The sequence below is a fragment of the Pyxicephalus adspersus genome, chromosome 2 (genome assembly GCF_032062135.1).
Source record: "Pyxicephalus adspersus chromosome 2, UCB_Pads_2.0, whole genome shotgun sequence".
In the NCBI taxonomy this organism is placed as follows: Eukaryota; Metazoa; Chordata; class Amphibia; order Anura; family Pyxicephalidae; genus Pyxicephalus; species Pyxicephalus adspersus.
Window position 1 is genome coordinate 160188265 of NC_092859.1, and position 17284 is coordinate 160205548.

The following is a 17284-nucleotide window of genomic DNA, read 5'->3' on the forward strand; positions in this document are numbered from 1 at the left end:
AGGGACAACCTGATATTTCCTGTAATGTCACTTTCACTGACAGGTCTCTTCCCTACCCCCACCCTCTGATTGAACAATTTAGGGGAAACAGCGGACTGATGAGATTATCTTTCTGCCATTCTGCTTTCTCCTCATATCATTATGCTTATTGCATCTTAGCACACTTGGCTCATTGCCTCCTTGTGCTGCTTATCCTTTCCCTTTCCCTGAGCCCTGCTGTACAGTAGACGGCATGCAGCTGAAACAATTTACTGCTTTAGGTTCAGCTGTCAGTAAAGTTGTCAGATAATAGATAAACCTGAAATTTGGATTTAACACTCTACCACTGCCTTTGGCTGCACAAGTAGAACCAAGGCTCACCTATACAGGGTAATGTCCATTCTGAGGATCTACAGCCATTGTATTATTATAATTATAAATACCGGATTCATATAGCGCCAACATATTACGCAGCGCTGATGTAAGTCACGTAAATACACTTCATATGAAGCCACAGCTGGAGAGCAGAACAAAGAGAAGGAATGCGAGTTGTCTGTAGGAAGGCCAAGGTATCACAGATCTGCATTCTAATATTTGGTATTTCAATATATAATAAATTATATAACATTATAGAAGCTCCACCAGTCCTTTCCTTAGGATCACAGTCCTCATCCAGTTATTTGTCCCATTTGCACAGATGTTTCATGGTGCTGCAGTAACTTATTGCTCACATCTGGGCTAACCACCCAGCCATGCTGACTCTGCCAGGTGTACTCCAGGTGTACTCCAGGTGTACCAGGTGCCAGGTGTACCTACTGTATGCACTCCAGGCTGTATGATGTGCAGCCCGTTTCCAGGGTTCCTCCTGTTAGATCCCTGCATCTAACCCAAAATTTAGGAGTCGTTTACCTTTACTCGGCAAGTGTGTTTCAGATTTTACATATGAGACAAGGGGACTGATAAAATAAATTGTCACACCTACAGCGCTCTGTACACCTGCCTCACCCACCTCATCCCGCACCAACCCGTACCGCATGCTCCTCCTGTGCAATTCTTTATTATACTTTAATATAGAAACAACCTAATCACACAAACACACAAAATAAGGATCTAATGAAGATTGGGCTCAGTCATTGCACAATTTCCCTTTTACTGTTGCTCTGATGACAACGATTTTCCCTCGCCTTCAGTTTAGGTATAAATGATTATCAGGACAGATAAAGGGGTCCCCTAGACATAGACAACAGTAAAAGAACATGTTTGCTTTTACCTTCACATGAAGTAATACTGAGCTGGGTTTATAGTACAGGGTGGGGTAAATGGTTATGACAATATGGAGTTCTGGTACATTCAGCACATCAGCCTGGGTTTTGTATGTAGGCAGCGTTGTCGTTGTGTGTAATTGTGATGTGTAATAAATATATATATATATATATCATATATAATGACTGCATAACACTAGAAAATATCCACTGCTGCATTTACTGCAGAACAATAACCCAACAGGTCAATGTTTGGGCCCAGAAAGTATTCTCGGCTTTCTAAAGTCAGGTTTGAAGATCAACAATTTTACAGACAGGCCAGTCCATCCATGGAGGGACCACAACTTCTAGACTCTGGATACATTATTATTATTATAACACAGAATTTAGATTTAAAATGAAATGCCGCCAGTATCACTAAGAGGAGGCACAGTGAATGGAAGAGGTTTTACCTTATCAATGAGAACTGATCTATAGGTAGCTAATCCCCAATTCTATCTTTAATACATGAAATCTGTAATGTTTTTATCTCAGGAGCTCTATAGGGAAAGCTGCACTCCGCACCATTGAAGGTTCTATGACACCAGACACTGACACTCCCCCCTTCCCATTCACAGAGCACAGCACGGAGATGACGTTTACGCTGATTAAAGATATTTATAAAAAACTCTGTAAAAATATAAAGTAAATATTCTCTGCTTCTCTACAACGAGCATGTGTGCCATGGTCCATTTATTCCTATGAGTGAGCCATATAACACAGCATGGCTGGGGCCTAGTAACCTAAGGAGATGGAAGAGATACATGCTAACATATTATTCTAATGTTAATGTTCTAATCTAATTCTAAAGTCATTTCTGATGTGAAATGCACATGCTTGCTGTCACATATTTCCCCTACTGTAAATATTATACAGATTTGTATTTTATCCACAAGATCCGTGTTTCCCATACAGGTTTCCCCCAGGGGTTCAATGAGCAATGAGCAGTTTGCACCCCTTAGGTCAGTTTAGGTGACCCCAATGATGTTTTCGGCTATCTGTAAGGGTGACATTCTTCCCACTGGCCAGCAATGTAGGCGGAATTCTTCCCACTGACCACCACACTAATATACTGTGAGCTGGGGGTATAATAATTATAGGAGGGGGCCCTGAAGACCTGGAGGTTATTTCCAGGGTCCCCCACGTTGGAAAGGTTGGGAAACATTGGTCTAGAGCAGGGGTGTCAAACTCAAATACACAGAGGGCCAAAGTAAAAACTTAGACAAAGTCACAGGCCAACCCTGAAATGTATTGGAAAAAAATCGGGGAAGTTTTTCCTTCTCATTAGATATAAAACCTTTTTATAACCTGGGACCCAGCGCTGTAAGGTCCGGAGTGCTAACCACTGAGCCACCGTGTCATGACTGAACATGCCTTCTATCAATAATGTTAGCATTCAACCAGTGCAAAGAAAGACACATTGAAATGCAAATTCATATTGGGTGGCCCTATTAGGTAGAGGCTGCATGCAGAATGGGCCCCGAGTATGCTGTAAGCATGCATAACCAGCATTATGAGGGCGTTACGCTTCATATTCCGAGCGGGACGCTTGGTGTCCTTCAGTCTGCAGACATCTTGAGTATTACCCAACACGGACATTTTATTTTCAGGCTTAGGTGCTCGGTTATTATAAATAATGAGAATAATTATTTATAATAATCTCTGCTAGTTGTAGAGCCAGAGACGTGTACACAATATTTAAAGCACACCTGAGTACACCTGAGCACACAAAGTAGTCCTCATACATTGCATTGTTACTGCGATTTCCCTTTAGTGCCCTGGGCCAGCAATAGATGGCTGAAGTTTGGTGTTTGTATGGACCCAGGCTCAGCCATGTGAGCAGTTCTTGGACCCTGAGATAGGTTACATAGGGCGGCATTGCTTGAAGGGTCTCATGAATAATCTGGGTGTTTCAGATGGCCCTGGATGCCGATGGGAGTGTAGGTGGGCCTTGCACCCTTCAGAACTTATTGTATAGAAGCTTACAACACGTTCCTATTCATTTTTCTGGATTCGTCTCTCGGGGGCTAACGCTTTCCATGCGCTGTGCCAGCTGTTTCAGAATGTCTTTAATTGTTTTGTAGCACTTGGTATGTTCTGTATGTTGGGGGAAGCTTGTAGTCACAATCACAGGTGGGGGTGGGGACCTAATTACCTGGCCTCGGATAACCTTACGCTGCCATTCTGTAAACATAATAATATTACAGGAAATGCAATCATTGTTCTGTACTTTGCAGGACAATAACCATGGTGGCATATCGAGTAGATTTATCGGATTTATTTTCATGTTGCAGAGAACAGAAATATTTAATAATTAGCGGTAAAGGGGAAATGTATATAAAGGGAGATTATAAAAGACAGGAAGTGACTATATTGGAATAATAATATATTTTTATATTATCCATTACTATAGCAGCCAATAAAATCTTTCCTTTCATTCTTGTAGACGGATGTTTGTAATCTAATTGGTCAATAAAACGTCTGAAGCGGATTGATGAAGAAGAAACTCTTTTTAAACATTTTTGTAAAATAACCGATTAATGATTGGTGCCACCCTCCATCCCCGACATATAATAATAATAATGTATCCAGAGTCTAGAAGTTGTGGTCCCTCCATAGACGGACTGGCCTGTCTGTAAAATTGTTGATCTTCAAACCTGACTTGGTAGGAATCTCAGCCAGGACATTATCTGCATGGAGTTTGTAGGTTCTCCCCGTGTCTGTGTGGGTTTCCTCCCACATTCTAAAAACATGCAGTTAGGGTAACTGGCTTCCCCCTAACATTGCCCTTAGCCTGTGATAATGACATATGACTATGGGGGGACATTAGAGTGTGAGCTCCTCTGAGGAATAGCTAGTCACATGACTATGGGCTTTGTACAGCGCTGCGTAATATGTTAGTGCTATAAATATATTGTATAAAATAATAATAATAATAAAAACACATGCATTTGTATTTGAATAAGGAGCGATTGTTGTGACGAGCACAGAATGTTATCTTTGTATTGATGTGTATGTCGGGTTACATCACGTGTACGAGAACATTTATATTGTGACAACATCGTGTGATCGTGACACAAATATGACAATTTCATTTCCTCCTTTTTATGTACAATAACCGCCCTGGGTCTTATTGATGAGAGTGAATAAACTGTGTGAATGTGAGCATTCACTGATATTTGATGAATCTCCTCTCCTATGTCCGTCTTGGATGGTTTGGGAAGAGTTTTGATGCCGCACCATAGGGTTATGAAATCTGCTGATCCCCGGGCCTGTTGGGGTGCAATGATCGGCCCTTGGTACCCCACCTGTGCTGTATACAGATGGTGCCAGGCACAGATGGTGAATGTACTGCCCACACACAGGGAGGAGAGCTGCGCCAAGGGAAGGGTGGAGGTTGGGAACATTTAGTTTAGTTCGGTTAGGTATATGAAGGAATTAGATTTGTTGCTGACGGCAGCATGTGGGCAGTGAAGGCTCCGGTACCTTTTAGTTTGTGAGGTGAGGAATGCAGGAAATTGGCGGTTTGTGGGTCATCTGGTGGTGTGGGAGCGGTGTATTGTAGGTCAGTCCAGGAATAGCGGAGGGAATAGCGCTGGGATAGGGAACAAATGTGAGATCCAATCTTTGGTTAGAAATATCTGCCAGCTTGCTCTGCTGACTCCATGACGCTGGTTTCCATAGAAACCCCCCCCCCCGCTAAATCCCACCGCTCCCCCCTCCTCTCTGCGTCCCCCACCTCCATGATTTGGGAAATAAGCCTAATGTATGCTGAAAGTAACCCCCACCATGCCAAGATTACCCTTTATATAATACCCCAGCCATGTATAGCAATGCAGCCATTTCCTGGAGGAAGGAATGTACTGGGGGGCTCTATGGGCCCCTGGAGGCTATGGGAGCCCATGGACTATGGAAAGATCAATATTATAGATTGTAATGTATGAGGCTGCAGGATATGCTATGAAGGAGTTAAGAAGTAGCGGCGCTCATAGAACCAGCGATGGGTTAATAAGACAAATGATCCGTCTACCTGTCCCTGGTTAACAGATGTTTTACATTCACCTGGCAGGAAATGGATGAAAGCCCAGAGGATTCACATTTAATTGTCAGGAAACTGGATCAGGAATAGCTATTTAATTTTCTTGCAGGCAGCAGGAGGTTTCCTTTATTAACCTGATAACGTGGAATAAAGGATTTATGTGTGTCATACGTGGAGCTGGTCTTACCACGGGGCCCCTAATATACCCGTACTATTCACCCATAAAGCTGGGAATTACACATAAACCCGCATAGAATCTCGGATCATTTATGGAAAAAGAAACCGTTATGGTCAGATTTCCACTAAAAACGTTTATATGATTGGATATACAAGGAATGGCTCCTCGCTGCACATTTGCTGGTTATGCTAATCTGAGCAATTTTATATCCGGGATATTTATTTCCTTAGTGGTTGCACTTGATGGACTTTGATTTCTTTTTTCACCCTAACCTACTAAGTAACCGTGTCGATCCTGCAGACATTGTGTGTGGGGTTTCTAGTCATTACTTAGCGAGCCAACCACCCTGTCCTCATACCAGCCGGAACATACAAAGTCCAACTCTCTATATTCCTCTCTTTGCACGCTGCGTGCTGGCTGCCTTGGCGTGTGGGTGGAATTGGTGTCCATTTGCAGAAATGACTGTCCCTGTTAGTGATTGCATATGGGTGTAGCTGCATCTTATGTCAGAGAATAGTAGCAGCTTCCTAGGTAGACTTGCATTTGTTTTCCACTTTCAGGTGTTCAATGTATGATTTGGTGAAAATTAGAATATATTAGGATGCTATGCATAGCACAGCCTACAGGGGAGGGCTAGGCGCTATTGGCCTAGGGGGTAAACCCAAGCAGCAGGCCCTTTCTGTGAGCTAGAAGCAAGCCTGCTATGTAGGGTTCTGTGTGCTGCAGTACCTGGTGGACATAGGGAAAGCTGGGGGATCCTAAATATATGTTGCAGCTTCTGATTCCTGTTTGGGTTTTGGGATTCGGTCACATGACTTCTCTGAGCCAAAACAGAAGTTGCTGCAGGAAGATTTGCCTTTGCCAGAAGCTGTGGTGTGTTCATTTATTAATATTGGCCAACAAGGCATTTACCCCCCCCCAGCACCCAATCTTTTAGAACACCATATTTATAAGTACCGTAATACCCCTAAAGTGGTAATTAGGAGCTCCAGTCACCTGAATGGGGTGAATGTTCTCCACAGCCTAAAGTATTATCATTACACAGTATTTATATAGCGCCATCATATTACGCAGTGCTGTACAAAGTCCATAGTCTTGTTAGCAGAATGTCAGACAAGCTGGGTCTGATTTAATAAAACTCTCCAAGGCTGGAGAGGATACACTTTCATCATTGGCACAGAATGGGTTATATAGCAGGGACCACCATGACAGTATACAAGGACCACCATGGCAGTATACAGGGACCACCATGACAGTATGTATATGTATAGGGACCACCATGACAGTATATAGGGACCACCATGACAGTATACAGGGACCAACATGACAGTATACAGGGACCACCATGACAGTTTATAGGGACCACCATGACAGTATGTATATGTATAGGGACCACCATGACAGTATATAGGGACCACCATGACAGTATACAGGGACCACCATGACAGTATACAGGGACCACCATGGCAGTATACAGGGACCACCATGACAGTATACAGTGACCACTATGACAGTATACAGGGACCACTATGACAGTTTATAGGGACCACCATGACAGTATACAGGGACCACTATGACAGTATATAGGGACCACCATGACAGGATACAGGGATCGCTATGACAGTATACAGGGACCACTATGACAATATATAGGGACCACCATGACAATATACAGGGACCACCATGACAGTATATAGGGACCACCATGACAGTATACATGGATCGCTATGACAGTATATAGGGACCACCATGACAGTATACAGGGACCACCATGACAGTATACAAGGACCACAGGGCTCTGTACATATAGCACCATTCTGCTCTAGGGAGAGGGGAGGAGGGAGAACAACGGAGTGGCACCCCACTGTGCTCTCTCCCCTTCATTTGCATTACGATTGTTTATCATCCGTGGGTCTGCCAGGACGATCGTTCGAGGGGTGAGCGCTGTACACACGCCAGATTCTTGTCTGATATCAGCCCTGAGCCAATTATCAGAGAAGAACAATTGCATGTGTGTACATACACATGTGCAATAATTATCAATGGAAACTAACGACCGATCGTCCGATAATCATCATAAAAAAAATTGCACAACAACGCAGATCAAGGAGGAATGTCGCTGGAAACAAACAACCGTCCCGGCGGATCTGATTGGGTGTGCGGTCGTTCAGTGATTGCGGATTATTCTGCGGTACACTTTCTCCTGTACACGTCACTTCCTGCACCGTACAAACGATTGTATCTGGCGTGTGTACATTATTGGTGGATTATATTTAAACTATCATATTTCAGCATGTACAGAATTGTGCACAATACGATCGTTCAAAATAATCGTGAATAATAGCTGATAGGTCGTTAATTGGTTTTCAAACAATAATTATTACACGTGCGTACCTAACCTTAACAAGACCATTTGTATTTGTTATATACCCAAAGGAAAGTTGGATCTCGGACAATCTCGGGTAGATTCAAATCTGTGTCAGATTTCATAGAGTTTATTAAAATCAAACAAATAACCTGAGAAGAATAATAAATACAATGAAGCGTCAGGGGAGATGCGGTGTGAGTTTGGGGCACCGCTGACTGTAATCTCAACAGATCTGTGCTGCTCATTGTTCTCCTTGCTGGAGGTTTTGATAAGAGGTAGCAAAGCACGGCCTCTACCAAGATGGCTGCCAACCCCCCCCCACGGCCTCTACCAAGATGGCTGCCAACCCCCCCCCACGGCCTCTACCAAGATGGCTGCCCCCCCTTCCAAAACATGGTAAGTTGGTAATGTGGAAAAGATCACCTGCAGAGAGACCTTACAGGTATAAGGTAAAGTATAATTCTACATTTTCCATTACTGGTATATTTTCCACCTACGTACTGCAGAAGAGGAAGGACCTGGCCAGTGTAAGTGAACCTTTAGTGGTCTTCTTTTAGGCCGGGCCCCCTCCAAACACACAGATAAGATGTTTTGCTTTCCAAACTATTTGTATTTTTCTCTATCCATTTCTAAGTTTTGCACAGCTCTGCTATACAGCCTTTTCTGATATGCCAGGAAGCGATGGGGTAAATTGCCTCATTAAACGGCACCCCAATGCACATATACAAGATATAAGAAGACATGGGCCTATGTACTGGCCAATCGGATTGCTCAAATGTTCATTGTACTGAGGTGAGCATTGATGCACCTCGGGAGTTCATCCAATCACCTGGCTGCCTTGCGGCCCCTGAAGCAGATTTGGGATTGTCCCTATCTGGTCAGAATATTTGTCCATGCAGGTTCCGGCCACACAAAGATTGGGATTTCATCACATGCATTGATAGGGATTGTTCTTCACACACCTTGTTGGATTCACCTTGTGTGAATTATCCGGTAAGTGGTGTAACCTCATTCCACCCCCTCCGCTGCTGTTCTAAGGGACTGACCTCAATGTTGGGTTATAAAAAGCTGCGTAGAAGGTGAGGAGGGAATAAACTGATTATTGTCACTGACATCAGCTCACATGGGAAAAGGCTCCGCTTCTGACTCTCATTACCCCGTGTGCAATTATCCAAATCATTATAAGAATTAGGCTGATTTACTAAAAGGTTCCACAATGCTCACTTAATACACTGATGGGAATTTGCTGTTCACATAATTGGATAATTTAAGTGAATATTCACACAATTTATTGAGTAAAGACATTGAGTTCTCCCACTGGGCCCGATTTATTAAAGCTCTCCAAGGCTGGAGGGGATACACCCATCTATCCTTCCAGGTTTGCTGGATCACCCAGCTTCACGGATGAGGTGTATCCTCTCCAGCCTTGGAGGACTTTAATAGTCAGGGCCACAAAGTCAGACCCAACGTGTCTGAACTTCTCTCCAACAATGCATGTCTTCTATTTAAGCTGAACTCCGGGGAAACAATGCTAACAAACTACAATGTGCCATCATTTCCATTGCAAGAGGTCAGTTTGCCTTGGGGATGAAAATGAGGACAATATACTTTCCTTATTCTTTTTCCTTCACTCTCCAATACTCTGCAATGTGTTCTCCCATACAATGCAGGACTGCTGGTTCTGCATTCTGTGCAGTGATGTCAGAGAGCTGTGAATGGTCAGGCAGGGAATAGGGACCGGTCATGTGACTGGTTACACAAATAAGAAACAAGCCTATAGGAGTGAGGAATGAGGTGAGTATAATACATTGTAACACTTACTATTGCTGTGGGTGGGGAACTCAATGCAAATGTACAGGTTTTTCCCCGGAGCTCAGCTTTAAATAAATCAATAAAAGCATTTCAATATATCAGCAAAGTGCAAATAAAATGACCTGCTGATGCTTCTAACTTTCTTTGCAAATCCCAATCACTTCTGGCCAGGTGAAGGGGGTGAGAAGAGATGGAGGGAGAGTCCTGACAAAGTTTCCTGTCCTAGGGTGTCCATGATGCCCCTCAATAGATACAGCTCAGTGAATGAATTACTGGCAGGATCACCAGGGGAAATAATGAAAAGCCTGCAACATAAAACAAATGTACTATTTATTACACTGATACAAACATGTGGCATTGGGAAGTACACCGTGCATATTGTTATGTGGTATATGACATAAAGGGCTATGCTGCAGCAATCACACAGCTGGCTGGGTTATGGGTGAATAATACATATATTTAGTAACAGAGTCTGGAATACTGGTGTAAAATATAGTGAATAGCTGTGTGAATTATCACTATTAATGGCTTTGTATACAGTAGTTTAGCTCAGGAAGATGACTTTTACGAATTATTTCTATAGTGTTGTAATTTAAAAGTCGTTTTTGCTTCACGTATTTGCATTGAAAATAATCATTGGTGAAGCTTGTGACTGCATTGTGCCGAGCTCGGCCCTTGGCTCTGATGGGGCCGGAGATTACTCTTTGGTGCAGTGGTGCAAGCTGCTGCCAGACAGCCGGCAATAAGCAGCAACTACTGGGATGTATGGAGGATTTGTGGTGGAATAACGCCGTCCGGTCATAGGAGGTTGTTGTGTGACATTTCCACAATGGCCGCTTTCACATCGGGGTCGTCTCTTTGTAATATTCTCCTCAGCTGTCTAATACCTAATTTAATGTCATTATTTCTGTGTGATTATGGTGTTTGAACCTGAACAGACCCAGGGTGGCCCCTAATGTCACAGAGGCTATAGGACCGGTGAGAACTCCCATAGGCTTTACCCAGCACTGCACCAATGTACAATCTCACCTTCTCAGTAAATAATTATTATTTCATATCATTTCCTGCTGAATAATGCAGCATTTACTGAGCTGATCCCTTAAAGTGAGCCGGAACTAAACTGAAGATTTGTTATGTTAAAGGGGGCATCTAGAAATGGTAATTGTGCACAAGCAGGATTCTGAAGATTTGCTCCAACTTCCTCTGATTTTGGTGAATTCCCGGTGCCTGCAGCCCCCAAGCTGTATATCCGCAGTGTGAGACGCATTGCTACCGGATGATCTGGAAGTAATGATGGCGATACACTGGTTGAAATATATAATATAAATTGTTATTAGATTTAATAGAAATCTTTAATTAAATGCAAAACCAAAAACAAGCTAATTTGATTGATGTTTGATCAAATTTCAAATCCTGATTGGTAATTCCTGATTCCTGTTTGTAGCCCGATCAATGCACATTCTGACCAGCAATAATATAACTCAGTATGCAGAGTTCCCACTATTGGCGGTCAGAGTAGAGGGGTGGCAATGATTGGGCTGGTCAATAGCAATATCCAATAATGATAACCATTTATTCATATCTGGGCTATATCGATCATTAACATGTGCCAATCATCTGACTGCTGGAGAGCATCCTAAAAACTCACATTGAATGCATGATTCCCACATTGGATGTCTGTGGTTCCTCCAGCACTTTTGCTGCTTTTTTCCCAAATGACTTGCTGAAAAAACCTTGTGATTTATGTGCACGTTACCTGGCCAGGTTGCTATAAATCTGAAGGAACATAAAGCTACAGATGTACAACACCAAGATATGAATTCTCATAAATTATTATATACCTGGACTCTCGATTTAGGATCTGACCTAGAAATAAGTTGCAGTTTATTCAGATTGAGATGTACATAATAGAAATTTACAAGCATGTGTGTTTTCTAGACCTGGGTTATAACACACCACAACACAATTCTATATATAATATTTGGCAAGGACACAGCCAGGTGCTTTGACACTCCTTCCCTTCTCCATGCCATGTCCTTCCCTTTACCTGTCATGTTGATGTCACAGTTACACCTGAGCAGAACATTGTAATATCTCCAGGAGCAGGGACAAGGCAATGACGTGAGAAAGTTGGTGGATTTGTAGTCAGAATTGTTAGGTATGGTGGTTACTCTGTTACGTCTGCTCATTTATAAGATTCATACCCAACATATGTTATGTGTTTAGTACCAGAGACAGATTATAGGATAAAATATGTTTATAATATATTTGGAAGCCAGGTTACTTGTTTGAGAAGTTTAACCTAAAAATGTCTGACTTAGTGATTTGCCATGGACTTTGGAGAAGTGAAAACAATGTACTGAACAATTGCTGATAACAGTGACGGTCTCAGAATGTGACTCAAATCACGTTGTTGTACCTAATATGCCGAAAACGTATATGGCCTGGCCACGCTGCCCTGGAATAAAGAGAGGTCAATAAGGGGTAAGTTACCAGGCCCGGGGGCATACTTGCAGCTAACTCGGACAGACTGCTAAGTAAGAAATAACTGGTGTGCTGAGAGCGTCTATAACTTGCAGGATAAAGCACCATACTGAACTCACATAGGCTGAGGATATGGCACAGCTAAACCAATTCTACAAACACATGTATGTGAAGATATTGCTACCGCTGACTACTGGCAGCATTTCTAAGTATGCCATGATTAAAAACTAAACTCCATAGTAGCATAGTTGGCTCAGTGGTTAGCACTCACTCCAGGTGTGAATCCCAGCCTAGACACTATCTGCATGGAGTTTGTTTGGGTGTTGGCCCTCTGTTTGTATGGGTTTGTTCTTCAGGTAACCTACATATAGATATACAAACACAAAGATTAGAGCGGATAATGTAAATGCAATTAGTCTAATTACCTGAATTCATTTTCAGGTTCTCCAGGTTTAAAATCTCAGCCTGGACATTATCAGCATGGAGTTTGTAAGTTCTCCCTATGTTAGTGTGGGTTTTCTTCCATGCTGGTCGGGTCATTGGCTTCCCACCAATGTGGTAATGAAATATGACTATGGTAAGGAGATTGTGATCTCCGCTGACAGACATTCACTGACATGAATATGTATTCTGTAAGGCGCTGTGGAATATGTCAGCACTATATATACATAAATAAATACATTACAGAATGTGAATAGATTATCACTGCTGAATGCAAACTAAATGTTAATTTAATGCTCATGATTCTATGTTATTAGGCTGCAGTGCCAGGTATATGTAGGCCCCGGGTGCAATGGACAAATGATATAAATCAGGCCTAATATGCAATAAACATATCTGTGAACTAAGTTTATGGGAGGTCTGCTGTGCTCCCCCATACACCCCCATGCTGTGCATCACTGGATTAGCATTGTTAGGTTATGTAGTTTTCTTATTGTAATGGATCCTAAAGTAAAGCCAAGGTCAGCGTGCTGCACTTCCATCCTCACAATCCCGTGCTGTCCTCCAGTCCTGTCCTCACCATCCATGGGGACGTCATGTTCCAGCAGCACTACTGTGCACCGGTTGTTGGAGAGGCTCACACTGGTTGGAGGATCTCCCCACTAATAAACCCATCACCTATAATCTACTTTCACCTGGGTCTTGTTCTCTGACCCCAGATTGGCCAGTGGTCTCCTCCAAAATCTACTCTCAGAGAGCTGTCACCTAACCCTAGGAATATCTGACTTTTCTCTGCCCCTTTTGGGTCAAAGCCTCCCACCAGTCCTAGGAGCTTCAGACTATGAACTGAGTCCCCCCAGGACTGGAGGCATAAGTCAGCAGCCAATCAATGCTCACAACCTTTTCTGTAAAAGACCCCCTAACACATATGCTAGATTTGGACTCGACTCAAAGCTAGAAGAGAAGATGTGTTGGATCCAGAAATATGTCATCATTACAAGATATGAAGAGCTTATCAAATTATTTGTAGAAGCCAGGTTGGCTATTCTTTTTTAGAAAATGTACAGCTAAAACTAAAAATACTGACATATTTGCACGGATGTGTACAAGAAAACAGTATATTGACATGTAAGGTTTGTATATAGTAGGGAGTGTTGATGGAAGAGGTCATGCACATGTATAATAGATTACTAGCAGCAGGGTGGCTCAGTGCTTAGCACTCCGGCCTTTGCAGCGCTGGGCCCCAGGTTGGAATCTTGGCCAGGACATTATCTGCATGGAGTTTGTAGGTTCTCCCTTTGTCTGTGTGGGTTTCCTCCGGGTACTCCGGTTTCCTCCCACATTCCAAATACATGCCGTTAGGTTAATTGGCTTCACCCCTAAAATGTGCTTAGACTGTGATAATGACATATGACTATGGGGGGACATTAGATTGTGAGCTCCTATGAGGGCCAGCTAGTGACATGACTATGGGCTTTGTACAACGCTGCGTAATATGTTGGCACTATATAAATACTGTATAATAATAATAATGGCATTTACAATTTGACACTATGTATAAAAGAAAGTTCTATATAGGGCAGGACAAATTTGAGCTCACTGTTTGTCACCAAATGGAAAACGAAGTGCATGTCAACTATTATTATTATTTACCAGGATTTATATAGCGCCAACATATTATGCAGTGCTGTACATTAAATAGGGGTTGCAAATGACAGACTAATACAGACAGTGGTACAGGAGGAGAGGACCCTGCCCTGAAGAGCTTACAATCTAGTAGACTATGTCCATAGAGTTTTATATCTAGGATTGTTGGATGTTTCCTTCCCTAGTGCTTGAACTTGATGGACTTAATACTTTTTTCAACCTAACTATGTAACCATATGTAAGGTATATGTAAGTTTTATGTATGTTTTTGCTTTAGAATAAACACAGAAGAACAAACATGGAGGAAATACATACCTAAGTAAAAGTTCAGTAATTGCTGCGTGCCGTACAATCCATAGACATGGAGAGATGTAATTCTCATCATAGACATAAGAGTGATAATGTCAATCTATACATTTTATCGGAGATTCTGTGCCAATATGAAGCTGGCAGTTGTGGCAATACGTGGACATTGAGGAAATCTGCTGATAGGAATGAAATAATGAGCAATAAGTGGGTAAATGATACAAGTGGTAACACTTACTTGCTATTTGATCATTTTGGGGCAACAAATAAGTATTTGGTGTAATATTTCGACAAGCAGGTAAAAGTGAGAACAAATGGGCAGCAAACTGTTAGCACTAACATACAGGACTTTGTGATATGGGCAGCAAAATGACAACGGGTGCAGGACCCATACCTGGAAACCCGGTAACATAGAGACCTAATGAGACCAAGGTGCCTTCCTTGCTGAGATCTGAAGAACATTTTCCAGGATTTTATATTTTTATCAGGACGTTATATAAGGAGCTGGGAGAGTTAATGTAAACAGGGGTCCTTGCCTTAGAAATAAAATATAAGACACACAGTTCATTTTTCCCATATGAATTCTGATCCATTAGGCCTGATTTATTAAAGCTCTCAAAGATTGCAGAGGATACACTTTCATCAGTTAACCTGGGTGATCCACCAACCTGGAATGGATATCTAGCTATTTGCTAGCAAATGTTTTGAATCCTGGACCAGATCCATTCCAGGTTTGCTGGATCACCCAGGTTAACTGATGAAAATGTATCCTCCCCAGCCTTGGAGAGCTTTAATAAATAATGCCCAGGTCTTGGTTTTCTGTATACAGGCCGTATCAGTGGTGATGTCTGAAAATGCCCTTTGCTTGGCTTTATGCTGCCGTTTGGCTTTTGGAGTCACTGACAATTATTAGCAGATTCAGAATGAGAGGTCAGCAATGGCAGCAACTACAATGCTGGGGAAAGTAAAAGCCAAGGGCAGTGTGATCAGTTCCCTACATCCAAATATTCCCACATAGTATTATTACTACGTTATATGGGCCACTGTCCTGCTTAACCACTGTAATCATCACCCCATATTCAGAATGTGACCCTACATCACCCCAAATTCAGAATGTGACCCTACAACACCCCATATTCAGATTGTGACCCTACATCACCCCATATTCAGAATGTGACCCTACAACACCCCATACTCAGAATGTGACCCTACAACACCCCATACTCAGAATGTGACCCTACAACACCCCGAGAAAAATTGCAGGTGTGTACGCAGCTTAAGATGTGGGGCGCCCATAGACACCCCAACCCCAGCAGAAGGAGGGACGGTTTGAATAAAACATCAGCTTATATAAAAATGGCCACAGTCCTTACAATGAAAATTCTTACAGACATTCCATTACAAAGGACCAATTTATAAAAGCAAAACTTTTACATTAGTAATAATTTTATGTGCATCCAATGTTCACAGCTCCCCTCCGGACCTACTTTAAAGTTCACCTTTACACCCCCCATGACAGCTCTCTGTCACTGTTATTTCTCAGCGGCCTTCATCCGTCCATCCATTGATTTTACAACAGTGGCTGCAAATGACTTGCGGCAGCGGCCTGCACATATGGGGCACCAAGTTAGAATTATGGGGCACATACCCTAAATGTTGGGTACTAGTGATGCATTTGGTGTCAATTTGAGTCAGCTATCCTTTCCCCTAAAAACCGTCCATACATCTTTAGGACAAAATACCCAGGATTTACGTTTATACCGATCCACACCCGGCAATGTCTGGTATTTGGGCGATGGCACAGAAAATGAAGCTACATTGAATTGTTGGTAAAATACCGAAGCTTTCTGCTCTTCCTGCAGAGGATTTTGGTGCAGGCACAGAGGAGGGGGACGCAGCCTATAAATACACCAGGCTGTTTTTGGTGTTACAGCTCTGTGGGCGTTAGATGAAGACAAGACATGAGTGTTGCTGCTATACACTACATTTCCATCCTCCCCTGCAGCCACCTCTGCTATTCTTGTACTGACCTCGCACGCAGCAATCCCACCAATCTACGCAGCTGGAACATGACAAACCACCCCACACCCGCCATTGTCCTCTTCCTGTCCAGAATCTGCCACCTCTACATTACTAATCACAATCATATACCCTGCCATCAGTTCTGATATCTCTTGAATCCTCCTCTCAGGGGTCTGCGCTGGGGCTGATCTTACACCCACTTCTTTGTATTTTCATGTAGTAGAGTTCCTTAAACACAGTGACACCTCTTGGTAAATCTCCATTCTGACATGTACCCCCCTTTGTTCTCTTCCTGTGCACAATCTGTCCCCCACTCCTGCACGATTTATGCCGCTCACCCTCCCCTTGCGCTGAAAGCAGGTGCTGCAGTGGCACCAGAACTCATCATTCTATATATAACCCAGTGTGTGGCTCCCAAACCGTATTTCATTAGAGAGATTCCTAACACCCCCACCCTACTGAATGCCAATAACTTCTCTTTCTTACATTTTTTATCTGCCTTCACATTCCTGAATAAATCATTTTAAAGGGAAAGTCTGGTATAAATCCAGGGAGGACATACAATGTAACTTTTACCTTTTAAACAAACTTGCTCTTACATTTTGTACTCTCTGGAATGGTCTCCTCATCCTATTCGGCTTGCTCCTACTTTCTGCTCATTTAAAAGAGAACTCAGAACCCAACGCTTCCCCCTCACCTACCCGTCT

General features: G+C 42.7%; 1 protein-coding gene across 1 annotated transcript in view; it reads left to right on the top strand.

The window, feature by feature from the left end:
* The window catches only part of LOC140324814 (calcium/calmodulin-dependent protein kinase type II subunit beta-like), a gene marked incomplete in the record, with an annotated part of 87135 nt that overhangs the window by 24142 nt on the left and 45709 nt on the right, over positions 1–17284 (top strand).